This window comes from Schistocerca serialis, chromosome 1 (genome assembly GCF_023864345.2).
Source record: "Schistocerca serialis cubense isolate TAMUIC-IGC-003099 chromosome 1, iqSchSeri2.2, whole genome shotgun sequence".
Classification (NCBI taxonomy): Eukaryota; Metazoa; Arthropoda; class Insecta; order Orthoptera; family Acrididae; genus Schistocerca; species Schistocerca serialis.
The window spans coordinates 857,115,010-857,133,950 of record NC_064638.1 but is presented as its reverse complement, the minus strand read 5'-3'; positions in this window follow the sequence as shown (position 1 = coordinate 857,133,950).

The following is an 18,941-nucleotide window of genomic DNA, read 5'->3' as shown; positions in this document are numbered from 1 at the left end:
GCTCTCGCAGACATACGTTCAATCAGGTGCTGGAAGGTTTCTTGGGGAACGGCATCCCATTCTTCACGGAGTGTTGCACTGAGGAGAGGTATCGATGTGGGTCGGTGAGGCCTGGCACGAAGTCGGCGTTCCAAAACATCCCAAAAGAGTTCTATAGGATTCAGCCCAGGACTCTGTGCAGGTCAGTCCATTACAGGGATGTTATTGTCGTGTAACCTCTCCGTCACAGGCCATGCATTATGAACAGGTGCTCAATCGTGTTGAAAGATGCAATCACCATCCTCGAATTGCTCTTCAACAGTGGGAAGCAAGAAGGTGCTTAAAACATAAGTGTAGGCCTGTGCTGCGATGGTGCCACGCAAAACAACAAGGGATACAAGCCACCTCCATGAAAAACACGACCACACCATAACACCAACGCCTCCCAATTTTACTGTTGGCACTACACACAATGGCAGATGACGTTCACCGAGTATTCGCCATACCCACACCCTGCCATCGGATCGCCACATTGCGTACCGTGATTCGTCACTCCACACAACGTTTTTCCACTGTTCAATTGTCCAATGTTTACGCCCCGTACACCAAGCCAGGCGTCGTTTGGCATTCAACAGCGTGATGTGTAGCTTATGAGCAGCCGCTCGACCATGAAATCCAAGTTTTCGCACCTCCCGCCTAACTGTCGTAGTACTTGCAGTGGATCCTGATGCAATTTTGAATTCCTGTGTAATGGTTTGGATAGATGTCTGCCTATTACACATTACGACCCTCTCAACTGTCGGCCGTCTCTGTCAGTCAACAGACGAAGTCGGCCTGTACACTTTTGTGCTGTACGTGTCCCTTCATGTTTTCACTTCACTATCACATCGGAAACAGTCGACCTAGGGATGTTTAGGAATATGGAAATCTCGCGTACAGACGTATGACACAAGTGACACCCAATCACCTGACAACGTTCGAAGTCCGTGAATTCCACTGAGCGCTCCATTCTGCGCTCTCACGATGTCTAAAGACTACTGACGTCGCTGATATGGAGTACCTGGCAGTAGGTGGCAGCACAATGCACCTGATATGAAAAATTTATGTTTTTGGGGGTGTCTGGATACTTTTGTTCACATAGTATATTTGCTTTCAAATCCTGTTTCTCTACGCCAGCTACGCTTGTTACTGTGTCGTCCATATGGTAATCTGTCCGATGGTCAAATGACGGTATGTTTGTACGATTCTCCTGTGAGAACGATTTCTTGAAAGTGATATTTAAAACTTAAGCTTTCATTTTTCTATCTTCAACTGTCACAACAGACAGGCCAACAAGGAATTGAATGGAAGCCTTAGTCCCGCTTAGTGATTTTACATACTGTAAGAGGTCCGAGCAGATGTAATTTTATGTAAGAAGTCCAAGCAGATGTAATTTCGATGTATTGCTCATGCGATGCCTGCGATAGGCAAGGTATAAGAGAATCGCTGACCAGAGAGCAGTGTTGACTGAGTACGAACTGTGTAGCTGTAGCAGTATGTTGTTGCTAGTGTCTGCCCTAGTCTGCGGTCTGCTCTGGTCTGATATAGTGTATCATGTTGGCTGGGCCGGACGCGGTGCAGTGATGCCGGAGCCTGAGTATTATTGTATAAGGTAAAAAAGCAGCCTCGCGCATATCTAGAAATATTACGTGAACTCCCATGTAAATCTTTTAAAAAATGTCCTAATAATAATCTTTGTGATATAAAGTAATTTCTAACAAGCATCCACTTCAATTTAAAGAATTTACTAATTTCTTCAATCCATGATCATTCCTATTGTTGCAAAAGAAAAATCAGTTGCTTCCTTTCATAAATGACAAATCTATCGGCCAGCATTGCACAGAGCTGTGCCGGAAAAATTTTAGGTAAGAGCAGATATATTCGCCGTTTTTATTGAGGTAAGAATTTTTTTTGCTTTTTTTATTCAGAATGATCTTACAGGGCCATGACGCAGCACTGCTGTCGTCCAAAATTTACCAGGTTACTGAATTTATTTTTTATTACGAGGTTTAGGAATTTTTCTGTTTCAAGCTTACATTAAACGAAAAAAGAATATTTGGGTACATTAAATGTGAATGCATTTCTGTACGGAGATTATAAATGGGAACCAATTTTGTTCTGAGGTTACACAAAAATTAGAATCATATTCATATTATTATTTATACAATTTTGTGGGGAGGTTACACTAAAATTAGAATTATTATTCATTTTATTATTATTTTTTGTGGGGAGGTTACACTTGGCTCAGAATCATTATCCATAATATTCATTTTATTATTTTTTTGTGGGAAGGTCACAATATGATCAGAATTTTCGTGGATTCTCTGCCAGATATTTCGCTAAGGTATGACGATGCTGTTGTGTGCTTCGACCACAGATCTTTTCACAGGTGCACGGATCTCTACTAACATTTGCTTGTCGTCATTTATGCGTTCCCTCTTGAACCGAGAGCGCAACAACCTCTGCGTCCTCAGCATCCGCCGATTTTCGTTAATAAAGCATAGTGAGTCTATTCCATTCTTTATCCACTTATTAGGCACATAACTCTCCAGACAACGATTTACAACCTGCTTAAACTTTGTCCATAATTCCTCCACATCCATCTTCCTGGAACTAAGTGATGCCAGCTCACTATCTAAGTGAGATGTCTGCCGGCCGGGGTGGCCAAGCAGTTAAAGGCGCTACAGTCTGGAACCGCGCGACCTCTACGGTCGCAGGTTCGAATCCTGCCTCGGGCATGGATGTGTGTGATGTCCTTAGGTTAGTTAGGTTTAAGTAGTTCTAAGTTCTAGGGGACTGATGACCTTAGAAGTTAAGTCCCATAGTGCTCAGAGCCATTTTTTGAGATGTCTGCAACTGCTTATCTGCTCTATGTAGCAGAAACACTCTGCTAGCCTTCTTCACTGATTTATTAACTTTCGTAACCATAGTTCCTATAATGTCATCATCATCGCTAATCCCCTCTTCTATACTTAAATTGTCGATAAGGTCCGGCCTATTTGTAACTACAAGGTCTAAGATATTTCCAATATATGTGGGCTGCCGAGTTAGCTGTTCAAGACAATTTTCAGAAAACGTGTTCAAAAGTATTATGCATGACGATAAAATCTTCTCGGGTTGACAGCTGAGTCAATGTTTTGTTCTCCAGCTACGTTTCAGCATGTTTCTTACTTGCCATCTTCAGGAGACTTTGCCTTCACTTGCTGAAACGTTGCTGGAGAACAACACATTGACTCGGCTGTCAACCCGAGAAAATTTTATCATCGAGATTCTCCGAGAAAGCCTGCATTCTCATATTATGTAAGACTCTCCGTCTTACCCCCTGCAATGAATACATAGACATCCCAGCCTATACTCGGCAGGTTAAAGTCGCCTCCAACCAGTATTCCATGATCTGAGTATTTACGCGCTATTGACCTTAGACTTTCTTTGAATGGCTGTAGAACTGTCACAGCAGACCCGCCAGGGTAGCCGAGCGCGCTAACACGCTGCTTCCTGGACTCGGGTACGTGCACTGGCCCCGGATCGAATCCGCCCGGCGGATTAACGACGAGGGCCGGTGTGCCGGCCAGCCTGGATGTGGTTTTTAGGCGGTTTTCCACATCTCGCTAGGTGAATACTGGGCTGGTCCTCACGTTCTGCCTCAGTTACATGCGTCGCACTATTTCACGATTTACACTAGACACAGACAGTTGGGGTACACTGATTCCGTCCTGGGGGGGGGGGGGGGGGGGGGGGCTTTGGGGTGGCGGCAGGCAGGACATCCGGCCATCTCTAACATTAACACTGCCAAATCCATTGTAACCACCCCGACCCTGCGATCGCTGCGGGACTATGGCGTAAACGAAAGTAATAAAGAAAGAAAGAACTGTCATAGCAGAATCAGATGGCCGGTAAGAGCATCCAACCAATAACTTGGTTTTATCCACACCTATTATACGCGACCAGATAATTCCAATCTCACACTCGACTTCGATCTCAATGGAGACTATATTTTTGTCAACTGCAATGAACACTTCCCCTCCTATGGCCTCTAATCTCACTAAATAACTCAGAACTTTCCTCTTCATGTTTCACCCAGCACTCGGCCCCAACAATAATTTGAGCCCGAAACTGTGCTGGAGGGCAGTAAATTCGAGAACTTCAATACGAATACTTCGACAGCTTACTGACAAAATTGTGATAGTCGAAGTGTCTTTATTCTGAACGTCGTTTCACGTCCCTTGCTGCATATCGCCTGGCGAGTGTTCATCACAGCATCCCAAGCTACCTGTCTAGCCTAAGAAACCCTCACGTGCACTCAGCAAGTACTCTGCTACCTGAGTAGCTGCTTCTTTGTGAAGTGCACCCCCGACCTCTCAAGGGGAGTCCTACAAATCCCTACACAATAACGCAGGTCTAGAAATCTGCAGCCAAGATCGTCACAGAGTCGACAGAGCCTTTGCTTGAGACTCTCCACTCGGCTCCAAAGCAAATGAACCTGATCAACTCTGGGAACGATGCTGCAAATTGCGAGTCCCGCTTGCACCCCGCGCGCGAGGCCAGCAGTCTTCACCACTTACGCCAGCCGCCTACACAGACTGAGGATTGCCTCTGAACCCATGCGACAGGCGTCATTGGTGCCGGAGCCACGACACGCAGACGATTGCACTCCGCACGCTTGATAGCTGCAGGCAAGGCCGCCTCCATGTCTCGGATGAGGGACCCCGGCAGACATACCGAGTTCACTTCAAGGTTCACATCAAAGAATACTTTATGCAGTCAGTCACACGTCAGTCTATTAGTGTACCTAATATGGTCAGTAATTAGCATGTTATCTAGTTATATTTTATTCTTTAGTTTGTGCACCTCTTAATCGTTTTCCTCAAAATTTCGTCAAACTTCCAAGAGATACAACCGTTTACTTTATCTCTTTGCTTCTCTCTGTTATATATACATCATTTATTCTTAGAAGTTCATATTATTTAGCTCCGTTTCCCTACTTAACCATTCGTCATCTTTGTCCTACCTAACCCTTTTTCATATTTGCCGTAACTAATCATAGTGAAACGTCCCCTTAAAACAATTATACACGACTGTCCTTAAACTGACACACAATATTTTGTTAGCGCAACGCAATCTGACTTTCAATAATGCGTACAAAAGAATGGGCCCTGACTAACATTAAACTATACCTTTCACAAATCACTTACCTCACAAAAATCTTCGCTGCTCAAGCTACTGCAGTACAGCGAGCGCCACTACTGCCAGCTAAATAAAAGATTCAAACTATGGAAGTAACTAACTACTGATAGGGATAGTTAGCAAATGAAAGATATTAATAGAGAACAAACAATGTATTTACCTTGATATCATCATATATAAATATAGCAGTTCATGACAAATTACAAATCTCCGCCATCTCTCTCCCCACATCCACCACTGCTGGCGGCTCACCTCCAACTGCGCAACGCTACGCGCTGTTCACAGCCAGCTGCCTAACACTACAATGGCGAGTATTACAACAATGCAAAGCAGCCACAGACTGCACACAGCACAGCCAGTGATTTTCATATTGAGCGCTACGTAACGTTGCCAATAAGAAAACATAAACAGCCTACTTACATAGAAGTAACACAGAAGGCAACATTGAGAAAAATTTCAGTATTCTTTACATTCAGAAAGTCGCCTTTGAAAACTTCATCACCACATCTTTCAAGGACATTGCTCATGAACAAGATAAAGATCCGATTTGGAAAGAAATTAAGAGCAAATGGCATGAAAAGACACACACACAGATTCGGCATTATTACCTGGTTAGAAACAACATACTCTTCAAACGCTGCACTGTTGATGACAAGCTATGGGTACTTTGCATTCCAGACGATTTTGTTAATAAGCTCATTTGGTACATTCATTTCAGCTACGCACATTTTGGTCGACGAAAATGTTATCATATTCTTCGAACGACTTGTTATTTTAACAATATGGAAAAAAGAATTCGAAGAGTCTTGTCTATTTGTAAACTTTGTCAAAAGGCGAAACCATCTACTGTCTCACATCGTGCTCCGTTGTTTCCTATTATTCCTTCTAAATTAAAAGAATTTGCTGCTGTTGATCTCTTGGGACCGCTTGTCAGAACATCTAATGGATTTTCGTACGTTCTAGTCGCTGTTGAACTTACTTCAAAATTTGTTTCTTTCACTCCGTTACGTAAAGCCACTGGACGATCTGTATCCAACGCCTTTGTTAAAAATTTCTTACGTGAAGTTGGCCACGTTGCTAAACTCATTTCAGATAACGGACCGCAATTTAGATCTGCTGTTTGGTCACGCACGCTTCGGAATCATAAAATCAAACCTGTTTTTATTTCATTGTACTCACCACATTGCAACCCGTCTGAACGGATTATGAAAGAAATCAATAAGCTTTGCAGACTTTATTGTCACAGAAAGCATCAGCATTGGGACAGATATCTACAATTATTTCAAAATGTGCTGAATGAAATGCCTCATGATTCCGCTGCTTTACCACCTACTCTTGTACTGAAGAATGAAGAACCACCGAACAGAATAAGAGAGCTTGTACCTTTCCCGAATACACGTAAACTTCGACACAAAGACATAATTGATTTGGCTCTTAAAAATATAAAATCTGCAGCAGACAAAAGGAGAGAACTACACGGTAAAGCAAATGCAAAGAAATTATATATTGGTCAGAAAGTTCTCATTAAAGCTCATTCATTGTCACATAAGAAGAAACACTTGAGTCACAAATTCTTTCTAGTTTACAATGGACCTTACAGAATCCGACGTATACCACATGATAATTGCGTTGAAGTTGAAACTCTGCGTACTAGGAAGAGTAAAGGTTTACACCACATTTCACATGTAAAACCGTTTAATGAAAGATAATCTGCTTTTTAACTTTGTCTTTGCCATAAAACATTTCACTTCACATTTCTAGTATGCTTTGTCAGATTTAGAATCTGTTAACATGTAACAATGTTTGAAGTGAAATATCCAGTCAAGAACCAAGAGAACTTATTTAAACAGAAATTACGAATGCATTGTTATAATGAACAGACGACACAGTGTTGTTATTTGTACATTCTTGCTTGTTAGTTGCACAATTACGTAACGACTATCAGGCTTACATACTTAGGACACATACTGGTACTGCTAATGAGATTTTAATGCAACATTTTGGTTTACTTGAAAATACATTCTGGGTTTAAAGTACTTTCTGTGAGATACCAGAGGACACAGTGGTTAGTTTATGTGACAGCTACACGATGTTATCACGACGCTACTAATGAGTGACAATTTACAATGTTGCTTTTGCAGTGTATCTGTTTTATATCTGCACAGTTTTCTGAATTCTTCTAGGAAGAAAAACATGTTTTTGTAGTAACTTTTGTGGTATAGCAACAATGAGACAGCCTTTTTCGTGGCATAACAATACGTTACTGTACAGTACTTTCTTCATCACCCCAATAAGCATAATAACTACGATATCTATACGCAAAGCATTTCACTTTTGTTTATCATGTGGTAAGTACATTGACTTCTGCAGAACTTAGCTTTCGGAGGACGATAACTACGACACTTCCACAGAGATTATGTTGCGACAAGATGCACAGTTTAGCGCTGCAGTACACGCATTTGAGTGATCAATCTTATACTTAAAACACTTATTTTTAAATATTTTTTTAATTACAAAGAAAGTTTTCCGTGATACATTTCATTCCATTGCTGTAATTTGTAACACCTGGGAGTATAATTACATTTATCCTCAGGGGGGTACACGCCTACTTTGTGTACCATGCGTTTGGCAAGCACAAGGAACCCTAGCTAATATGGTATTTGCTTATACAACTTTACACATCGGTACCATATTTCTCTAACACACAAATTACACAGCTATCTGATCATTTAACTGAGAGAGACAAACATTTATTTTACTATATCAGTGACAGATGTTTACGTAATTACACAGTTGGATAACTTCACACTTATGAAACTGTATTTTGTCTGTACTTTGTAAACTGTTCATATTTTTTTGGAATCATTGTGATACTATGAGAGCTTTGAATGATGTATTTGGTATGAGATCATGATTTTTAAAGTACGTTTGAGGCAGCTGACACTTTTGACATGAGCAGAGAATTTTTTTAGGCTTAGAAGTTATTGGAGGAAGTTACGACGATTTTGAGATTTGACTGAAGTGTTATGATGTTATTATTACGACGATGATGTGTATTATGTTGTTGAGGAATGTTTATTATGCTACGTATTTCTCATGATGAAATATTGAAGAAGTGTCGACGAATATGTATATGTATAATGAGGTAAGGAATAATGAGTAGTGTTTAGGGACTCTGATTTATGAAAAGGATGTTGGAAACCAAGAATCGTACTTTAAGAGTTATGAAATGTGTGTATATGCGTGAATGTATCACAATGCTGGCGAAAATTTTTTGAACACTGTTATATTTACAGGATTTTTTTTCTACACATTTGTTACGCAAATTTTCGACCTGTGAAATGGTTATATGAGACTGTCACTGTAGCGGAAACTGCTGTCGTAAATATGTCGGTAAGAAAGGTAAGTGACCGTGACGTAATGTGTTGCGAGCAGCCAGGTGTGCCAGTTGCCTGGAGGGAAAGCCATTATTGCGAGCCCTTTTCAGCGGCACAGGTAGAAAAAAAAAATAGAAAAAGACGCCATTAACCTCGCTTCTGACATTCCTTTGTAGAAAGCATCGCAAAAACGACACGATCGAACTTGAAAACATATGATTACACTGGATGCCTAATGAAATGACAAGAAATATTTTTATGTCTATACACCTGATTATGACTACTGTCTCTCTAGTTGAGAGATTTTTTCTACTAATTTATGAAATGCCACATGGCTATTGAACGATGTTCTTATGCTTTGCTGTGTACATAGTTGCTTATTTCATTTGATATCTAGTTTCTAGCTGCACTGCAGCATTGGTTAAAATAAAATTTTATAGATGTACTAATATAAATATTTTCTGTCTACAGATCGAGTAAAAAATAATTTTTTCAAAAAAAATGAGGGAGCACAAAATGACATTTACCTTCACAGGAACTGCATTCATAATTTTCTTTTCGAGTACTTGGTAACTTTTTGGTAGGATAACTTCTTGTGGTGCACCACTTTAATTACATAGATATTAAGATGTGAATATACATTTCCCTTATCTGCATTGTTGTTTTTACTGTAATATTTTTTCTGCTTAAGCTATGTCATGTTTAGGTATAAGTTACTGCTGTTTGCCAGGCGTAGTGTTACTGAATTTGACTTTGTGTTACTCTGCTAAGCCAATTTTACTACTCATTTATTTTTATTGTTGCTGCACATTGGCTCATATTAGTTGTAATGTTGAATTGCTTGGTAATTTAGATTTAGTGTAGCTTGCTTTGCGATTTTCCATTTTTTTTCATTGCTGTTTATATTAATTGTTTTATGTGATGCTGCATTGCCTCGTCCCTTAGTTTAGCATCTGAGCTCAGTAGATTTAAGTTAGCTTAAGAGGAGTAGACTATATAAGAAACTAACTATTATAAATTTATAAGAAATGCATTGAGAAGCTATCAGAAAATGGTCTGGTAAAATAAAAAGGATACTGTACAGTGGAGAAAAACTATTATTGACAGAGGATGTGAACAGAATACAGAAAGCAGGGAGAAAAACTATTTTTGACAGAGGATGTGAACAAATTACAGAAGGCAGGCTTAGATAGGACTTTTGGGAATAATGATGAATGAAGGGAGATCTCCAAGGAGCAAAGAAAGTTTTGTTTGCAAAATACTGCAATGAAACAAACCCTGTCCTTTCCTTTTGTGTTATCCCACTATGTGTTTGGGTACCCTTGTGTATATATGTTCTTCCTGTCTTTATATGTTTACCTCATCAGACTTTTGTTGTAGAATTTTTCTCATACTCAGCTACATGATCTATGATGAGGAATACTGTTATCCTCAAATATAATTTGCGTTAATAATATGTTACTTACTTTGTAAAGATGTTAGACATTATTAATTCTGTTTTGTTTTAATGCTCATGTGTAAAGTTGATGTTTCAAAAGTTATTCTGATCTTTTATGTATTTACTTATGTCATAATTCCTGTAACACTGATGTATATGTTTATTTCTATTCTTTTGTAAAGTCCCTATTACTACAAACGTTATCTGTATTATTATGTTTTTAATGATGTGTTTTGTACCTTTGTTATTGTATTCTTATGTTATAAAATTGTAATTGTCACCAGTTCATGATATTATTAACTTGTTAGTTACATTTCACTGCACACGTTTCTGTTGGTCATAGTATATGGACAATATGTGAGAAGTAGGGACTGATAGTGTTTGCACATGTGTTAATGATTTATGAAACGTCGCCTTAGAACAATTATACACGACTGTCCTTAAACTGACACACAATATTTTGTTAGCGCAACGCAATCTGACTTTCAATAATCTGTACAAAAGAATGGGCCCTGACTAACATTAAACTATACCTTTCACAAATCACTTACCTCACAAAAATCTTCGCTGCTCAAGCTACTGCAATACAGCGAGCGCCACTACTGCCAGCTAAATAAAAGATTCAAACTATGGAAGTAACTAACTACTGATAGGGATAGTTAGCAAATGAAAGATATTAATAGAGAACAAACAATGTATTTACCTTGATATCATCATATATAAATATAGCAGTTCCTGACAAATTACAAATCTCCGCCATCTCTCTCCCCACATCCACCACTGCTGGCGACTCACCTCCAACTGCGCAACGCTACGCGCTGTTCACAGCCAGCTGCCTAACACTACAATGGCGAGTATTACAACAATGCAAAGCAGCCACAGACTGCACACAGCACAGCCAGTGATTTTCATATTGAGCGCTACGTAACGTTGCCAATAAGAAAACATAAACAGCCTACTTACTTTCTTTACTCATGTGTAGTGCTCGGATAAACATATATTAAAATGAAAAAAATATGTACATATAATACAGGTTTAAAATATAAAAATGAAAAAAAAAATGAGACAGAAAACTACTATTTTTTCAAATAAACCTCACTTTATTATACCAAAAACAAAAATTTTACGCTTCTTCAGTTTCACTGGCATCATTTGTATTGTTACAATACAGAATAACATGTTTTAAATTTTCAAAATAAAAAATATTTCTGTTTGAACAGAACAACGCTTTGTACTGACTGAAAGATCTTTCGACGCCACAGTATGTGATTGGAGCAAACTTAAATTTACACAGTTCTGGAGGTTGAGTATGAGGCTTCAAGTTCGTTATCTAGTCTTCCGCACAATATACTGTTCATTTTTATCAGCAGATTAAAACTTTTATTTTTCTCATGTACATAGTTCAATTTTTACTTTAACAACTCAACAACAGATCCTTCTGCTATGCTAATTTTCATTTTTATGGGGTGTACAAAATTATCTGCTACCAGTCACAATAATTGTGACTGGCAGCAGATAATTTTCTACACCCCATAAAGGAACAGTCACGGAGTTCGACAGCATCCACTATGGATAAAATTCATTTCATTTTTATGCCTTCGATAATCTTTACTTGGTGTTTAAATGAGGTTGAAGGGTTTCCCAGTGCCTTTATCTGACACGATAAGAAACACTAATTGCTTTTAATATACTCTAAATAACTCTGTAGAGTATCATATTCAAAAAGTTCTTTTACATTCAAAATGGAAGCAGATTCATCTTCAAATTGAAAAATAATTGTCACTGAAACGCTCAACGTAGTATTCAGCTGTTTCTAGCCATGTACGTGTCAATACTGATTCTGGTGGCAAAATAATGTTGGGATATATCTCTTTATATTTGGAATCCTACTGGGAGCTTCCAAAAAAATTTTTTTTTTCACGTTTGATATTAAACTATCAACATTTTCGTAATTTATTCTTATGCATTCAGCTACTCTATTTATTCCGTGTGCCAAGCAAGTTACATGGATCATTTAAGGCATAAAACATTCAGGACATTTCCAGCTTTAACCATATAAGGAGCAGCAACGGTAACTAGCAAGAAAACTTGTTCGTGCTTTACGCCATTAGGCCATAAAACCTCATAGCATCATTAAAGAATTTTACTAATATTTGGTGCTACATTTCGAAAGTTCTTAACACGCCAACAGAAGGGATTTTCTCGATTTATGTTCAAATAGTCGTCCAATTACTACATTTCCAGTGCACCGTCCTTGGGTGTCCATAGCCCCATCGATTGCGACTCATATAGGACTATCCTGAATACCCTTCGTACATCCATAGTTGAAATGGAGGACAGTGGGACGTCAGCTGGAATAAATTTATATTAAAAAATGAAGAAATTCCTCCAGCTGTATTTAAGGTGTCGATTTTATTTTGGCAACTACTTTCAACGTTGTAACAACGTCATCTTCAAGCCCATACACTTGTTGATGTCGACTGTAGCCACTTTCCACATGGAGGACGTCCGTATCTCACTACTGATTTCTAGTATCAGCCGCACGCAGTTGACGTCAACAAGTGTATGGGCCTGAAGATGACGTTGTTACAACGTTGAAACTAGTTGCCAAAATAAAATCAACACCTTAAATACAGCTGGAGGTATTTCTTCATTTTTAACATAAATCCTGATTTACGTTTCGAATAGTCGCAAAACAATCCTCGTATATGCTGTTGACACAGTTGTCTCTTAGTGTACATTCGTCATGAATATGCTTGCCTGAACACTTCTCTAGGAAGCGTTTAGGAATCTATTTAATAATCTGCACAAATCATGGCATCACACAAAGCTTTCGAGAAGGCAGAACTTTGGGAGCCATTGGCTGTTGCATCAGAAAAAAATTGTTGTTGGAATTTATTCTTCCTTGTAATACTCACCTTAAGTTTTGTGGTAGATATCTGCTGTGATGTTAGAAACCATTGCTCCGTCAACACGAATTTTTCACAGGTATTACAAAACGATACTTTACTATCTGTGCAGACATTTGTTTGGGAAACCTTCAATATGCTTTTGCAATTTGAAACAGAACGGATGCTTCTCTCGGCGTTCATATATAAAAACCCACGCACACAGACTATATAACACGCACACAGACTATACATATATAACATCACGCACACAGACTGAGATACACAACATTTGTACTTGAAAGAACGTAGATGCGTTAATAACACAATGAGGCGTAGTGAAAAAAACCTCGTCGTTATCAAAAGAGAACGACATGGTGTCGAGATTGTACATACGGCTAGCGTACTACTTGTGGAGGTGCGCATCAGACGTTGAACGTAATACTCGAATATAACAATGAGGAAACGTTTAATGCTGCACCCTTATTGTTCGCAGTACTGGCATGAACTAACCAGTTTGATTGTAAGGCCTAATTGTTTTGCGCCTAACGCGAGAGACATTCGAATGACGAAACAGAAAACGTGGAGGAACAGAAATCATGTAACATACCTACAACGATGACGGCGTATAAGGTACCGTCTGTAAACTTCTTAGTGAGCTCTTGCACCCTAATTTCGACTCGTAGATTTATTACAAACGAGTGCCACAATTGATAATAGAGTGTTTATAAATGTGATTTCACGAAAGCTTGTAACCTTGGTGAGACATTTTCACTACAGAAGGTGACTGGTAGGGAAGGGTACGTCATCAGCAGTGGAAGACATTTTAAAAACTGCTCCCCACCACTCCGGAAACATCATTTCCATGCTTCACTCTCCGGAAGAGACTTTGCTTCTTCCCCTATTCCCAAATCCCTGTGAAGCAACGCCAAAAGACTTGCAGGCTATCTGAAAGACTACGCTGCTGCAGATGGTGTGATTCGTGTTTCCGGCCATTCCGGGGCCAGGAATCGCGCTTTGAAGTGTCGTTTAATGGATTTTTAATGTTGTTACGCTTTAAAAAGATCATTTTCATATAACGTAGCCTTGAAAATATGGATTTATGCAATTGTGATATAAAAATATTGGCTAAACTTTGAAATATGGAAAAATATGGACTATACTTAGAAACATGGTAAAATATGGAAAATGAAAGTTACATATTCACACTCCAAATGTCATGATTTATGCAGAAAACTACAAAAAAATGAAAATTACTGAAAATGAAAATATGAGTTTACATATTAACCTGGGCGCCATTCATATTTCTGTTGTATGACTTCTCTTGTTACTTTTTTCTCTTTGCTTCCTCCTTACACATCTTTCATGGCTTCTTAGACATCTTTCATGAGTTACGAGAACTCACTATAGTGTTCCACTTAATGTAGTTGTTATATTTATGTCGCCGCCTCCTATAGTAAAAATTTACACAGAGAATGTACATTGTAATGAAACTCAATACATGACATAAATGTAAGAGGCAAATTCAACCTGAGAATTTCTTAAGCTAAAGCAACACTTGTTATTATGTTACAGATACGCAAATACAAGAACACAGTTAAGTCTGCAATGTCACACAAGTTGGTAGAAATACATGTAAAGAAGAATTTTATTCCAGAAGGCTCTGAGCACTATGGGGCTTACCGTCTGAGGTCATCAGTCCCCTAGAACTTAAAACTACTTAAACCTAACTAACCTAAGGACATCACACACATCCATGCCCGAGGCAGTATTCGAACCTGCGACCGTAGCGGTCGCGCGGTTCCAGACTGAAGCGCCTATAACCGCTCGGCCACATCGGCCGGCGAACTTAATTCCATGTCAAGGGAAAAATAATAAAGCTGAAAAGTGAAAAAAAGAAAAGAAAAAACGAAATCATCACTAGTATCCCACATACTTTCTGCATTTCGTTTCTCTTATAGCCTTTTTTTCCCATCCTAATTGTAAGTATATTGTCTACTCATGTTACACCTCGCGGATCATGACTTTATCTTCAGTCGCAAAATTTCCCAAACACCGTGACTGATGTAAAATATTGTTATGACATCGTTTCATACATCTGTAAAGTTCATCTGTTACACAAAGAAAAGGCAGATTAGCTCTACAGAATTCAGCAGAAGTAAAATTTTGCGTCCATGTAGCTATATACAAATCTGAAAAAATGTCATTCATCAGTATTCACAAAAAACTAGGCCCTGTCACAAAGACAAGTCACAAAAAGTTTAGTAAGGTACCGTATGCTAATAGAATGTGTCACAGTACGGAGCAGCTATCAGTTGCAAAACGTTTTTCGTGCACAAATGGAAACAAGAAAGTACGCTTTTCTAATTACTGTAAAATTTGCGTAACTGTTACATGTCGTAATGTTCTTATGGAAAAAATGACACTGCGTGTTTAGTGAAAAGGTTGAATAATTAGCATCAGATAATCATGAGGTCCACATTAAAGAAATAACTCTGTTGTCTCAAGTGACGCTACCTTATTCACTATTCTCATCTAGCCACATCATGTCACGAACTTACTTTTTACGCTAATAAACAGGAAATGTAGCCACGTGGGATAAAAATTGACTGTAACAAGAAACAGGGTCCCTATGCCCTGGTCATTACTCATTTACTGTTTCTCTACATTAATCATGATAAAAATTGGCTCTCTCTATTACAGTATGCATCACAAATCTCACAATTATCATCTCCTGTACCTAGTCAACATAAATCTCAATATCTGATTACAACATTAATCATATTTGCTACATTTGTCTCAATATATACTTCAAATAACAATTCCCTGCCCTGTTTTCATCCACTTATTTCCACATAAACTACAATTGTAAATATTTCACTCTAGTAAACACAACTTCACTCACTAGATTCTGAAAAACTTCTTACATCAAAATGCCTATTGCTCTTCTTTCCAGACAAAACAATAACCATCCTAACAGCCTGCACATCTCATCAAAATTGGCAGAAAATGTTATGTCTCTGTATTATCATCATTGTGTGTAATTAATAAATATTTCTCAAATGAACCACACATTTCTTATAAATTGTGTATCTTTTCAGAGCTGGTTTAACAAATACTGCCAATGATCATTTTATTAGAAATTATTTGTTCTTATTCGGATTCTAAACGAAATTTCGAAAGTCGTAGCAGTTTGTTTTGCATACACGTTGTGGCAGCAAATAGTTCGACTTGTTGCACGATAAATGAAATTTGTTGCGCGACAAAAGTCCTCCCAATTCTTGTCAAAAGTTGTCTGCTGCGGGACGGGAGTCGCTCTGACATGTGGTGGAATGACACTGATTATCGCTAACTGCTGCTGTGTGCTGTAATGAAAGATATACTTTATAAATAGGTGACAAAAAATGGTTCAAATGGCTCTGAGCACTATGTGACTTAACAGCGATGGTCATCAGTCCCCTAGAACTTAGAACTACTTAAACCTAACTAACCTTAGGACAGCACACAACACCCAGCCATCACGAGGCAGAGAAAATCCCTGACCCCGCCGGGAATCGAACCCGGGCGAGGGAAGCGAGAACGCTACCGCACGACCACGACATGCGGGCAAATAGGTGACATGTAGTTCTATCATCTGGGTACAACCTCAGTAAATAGAATTATTATATATATGTTTTGGTATGGAAATATGACGAAGTCCCTTGCTCTTGTTTTCCGAATAGTTTCAACTTCCATAACACTGTCGAGTACAATTCTACGAATCCTATAGGGTCCCTTATACACTAGAAAGAATTTGTGGCTAAGATGCTTGCTTTTACAAAATAACGGATGAGATTCAACCAGAATTTTCTGCCCAACCTGTAGCTTTTTTCTGTTTACATTCCGTAGTTGAGATTTTTTTTCTTCTTTCTGTAGCCTTGTTGATGTTGTTTAGCGCCGTCTGTCAGGCTTGGCTTGCCCTTCCATAATTTTGGCATTGTGAATTTTGATGTTGATTAGCGTGCCTGGGGATTTGACCTACGTGAATTGTGCCCATGAGAATTTGCATGATCACCTTCTGCGTTAACGCACTGTCCGGCATTACTTTGATTGTTGCAATAATTGGGATTACACTCGTCATTAATGCCGCAATTCCTGTGATGTCTACTACTGTGTTTCTAGCTCCGGAAATTACTTCTATCGCAATAATCATTATTCAGCAGCGAGTATTGTACGTCATACGGACGATGTAGGTTATTCCACCCGTTATTGTTTCTGTGGTTGTGCTAGTTATGCGATTTCCCATAGTTTTCGTTTTCACATAGTACAAAAGCATCTAGCGTGTCACAATTTCTGTTGTGATAGGTTATGTGTTTTCTCCTTAAGCTGCTGACATTGTGCAATTCCAATTCCTGAAGTAATGTTTCAGATGCTTCAAAATATCTTTACGTCTGCCGGCCTAAGTTACGTGTCTCAAATGTGTAGGTAACTTTGTTAAACAAATGCGACTTAGTTCTGACGGCCTGTATACAATAAAACATATGCTGGGGTTCCTAGGACCTCGGTGTGTGTACGACGTTTAACTACATTAAATGTCCTACAAATAGGTCTTGTTCATTTTTGCAGTAGGCCTAATAGTTTGTGAGTAGAGAGTGATAGAATATGAAAATCTCGCACGTCGTTTTTGAAGGCCAGGTGTAACATTGTGGGGTGCATAAAACTACATAGGTGGGAGCAGCTGAATCGCCCTATATACTCCGTGAGCCACAGCACCGTATGGTGCATGGCAGACGATCCATAGGCGAAATGCACTAGTACTTCGGCCACAATAGAATCGTTCTGCTGTCAGCTGCCAAAGCCAGGTCTATAAATTTTCGCAACAGCACTTCGCGAAAAGAAATTTGTTTCCCCTCCACGGGTTCCAACTTGGGTTCACGAATCATCTCCGGCTGTTTATCGAACCTAACGGTAACAAATCGAGCAGTAGATGCCTCGGAATCGCTTGGGCGTCATCCCTTAATCTGACCTCATGGGGATCCCAAACCCACGAGCAGTACTCATTAACTGCTCGCACTAGTTTTCTATATACGGTCTCCTTTAAAGCTGAGCTACACTTCCTTAAAATTCTCCTTATAACCGAAGTCGACCACGGTTTCCCTTCTACAGTCTTTACGTCCACTTTCCCCTTCATTTTGCTTTATGCCGAGATAATTAAACGACGTGCTGTGTCAAAGAACATGGTATACGGTATTTGAAAATTACAGGGCTGTGTTTCCTGCTTATCTGCAAAAACTTACATTTTTCTGCATTTAGAGCAAGCTACTATTCATTACGCCAAATAGAGATTCATTAAATCTATTCGCAGTTGTGCATATGGGCAACCATCAGCTGTATAATGTATGACGACAATGAAAATTTGTGCACGAATTCGGGTTTCCCGCTTATCGCGATCGCTCGCCTTATGCAGAGCCACACTCAAACTTCCACATGTCTTCAGCTGTGTCTTCACCTGTACTCGTACATCCATTATGTACAGGGTGATCAAAAAGTCAGTATAAATTTGAAAACTTAATGAACCACTGAATAATGTAGATAGAGAGGTAAAAATTGACACACATGCTTGGAATGACACGGGGTTTTATTAGAACCAAAAAAACCAAAGTTCACAAAATGTCCGACAGATGGCGCGTGAAAGATCTCTTGCGCGCGTCGTTTGGTGATGATCGTGTGCTCAGCTGCCACTTTCGTCATGCTTGGCCTCCCAGGTCCCCAGACCTCAGTCCGTGCGATTATTGGCTTTGGGGTTACCTGAAGTCACAACTGTATCGTGATCGACCGACATCTCTAGGGATACTGAAAGATAACATCCGACGCCAATGCACCACATGCTTTACAGTGTCGTTTACAACATTATTCCTCGCCTACAGCTATTGTTGAGGAATGATGGTGGACATATTGAGCATTTCCTGTAAAGAACATCATCTTTGCTTTGTCTTACTTTGTTATGCTAATTATTGCTATTCTGATCAGATGAAGCGCCATCTGTAGGACATTTTT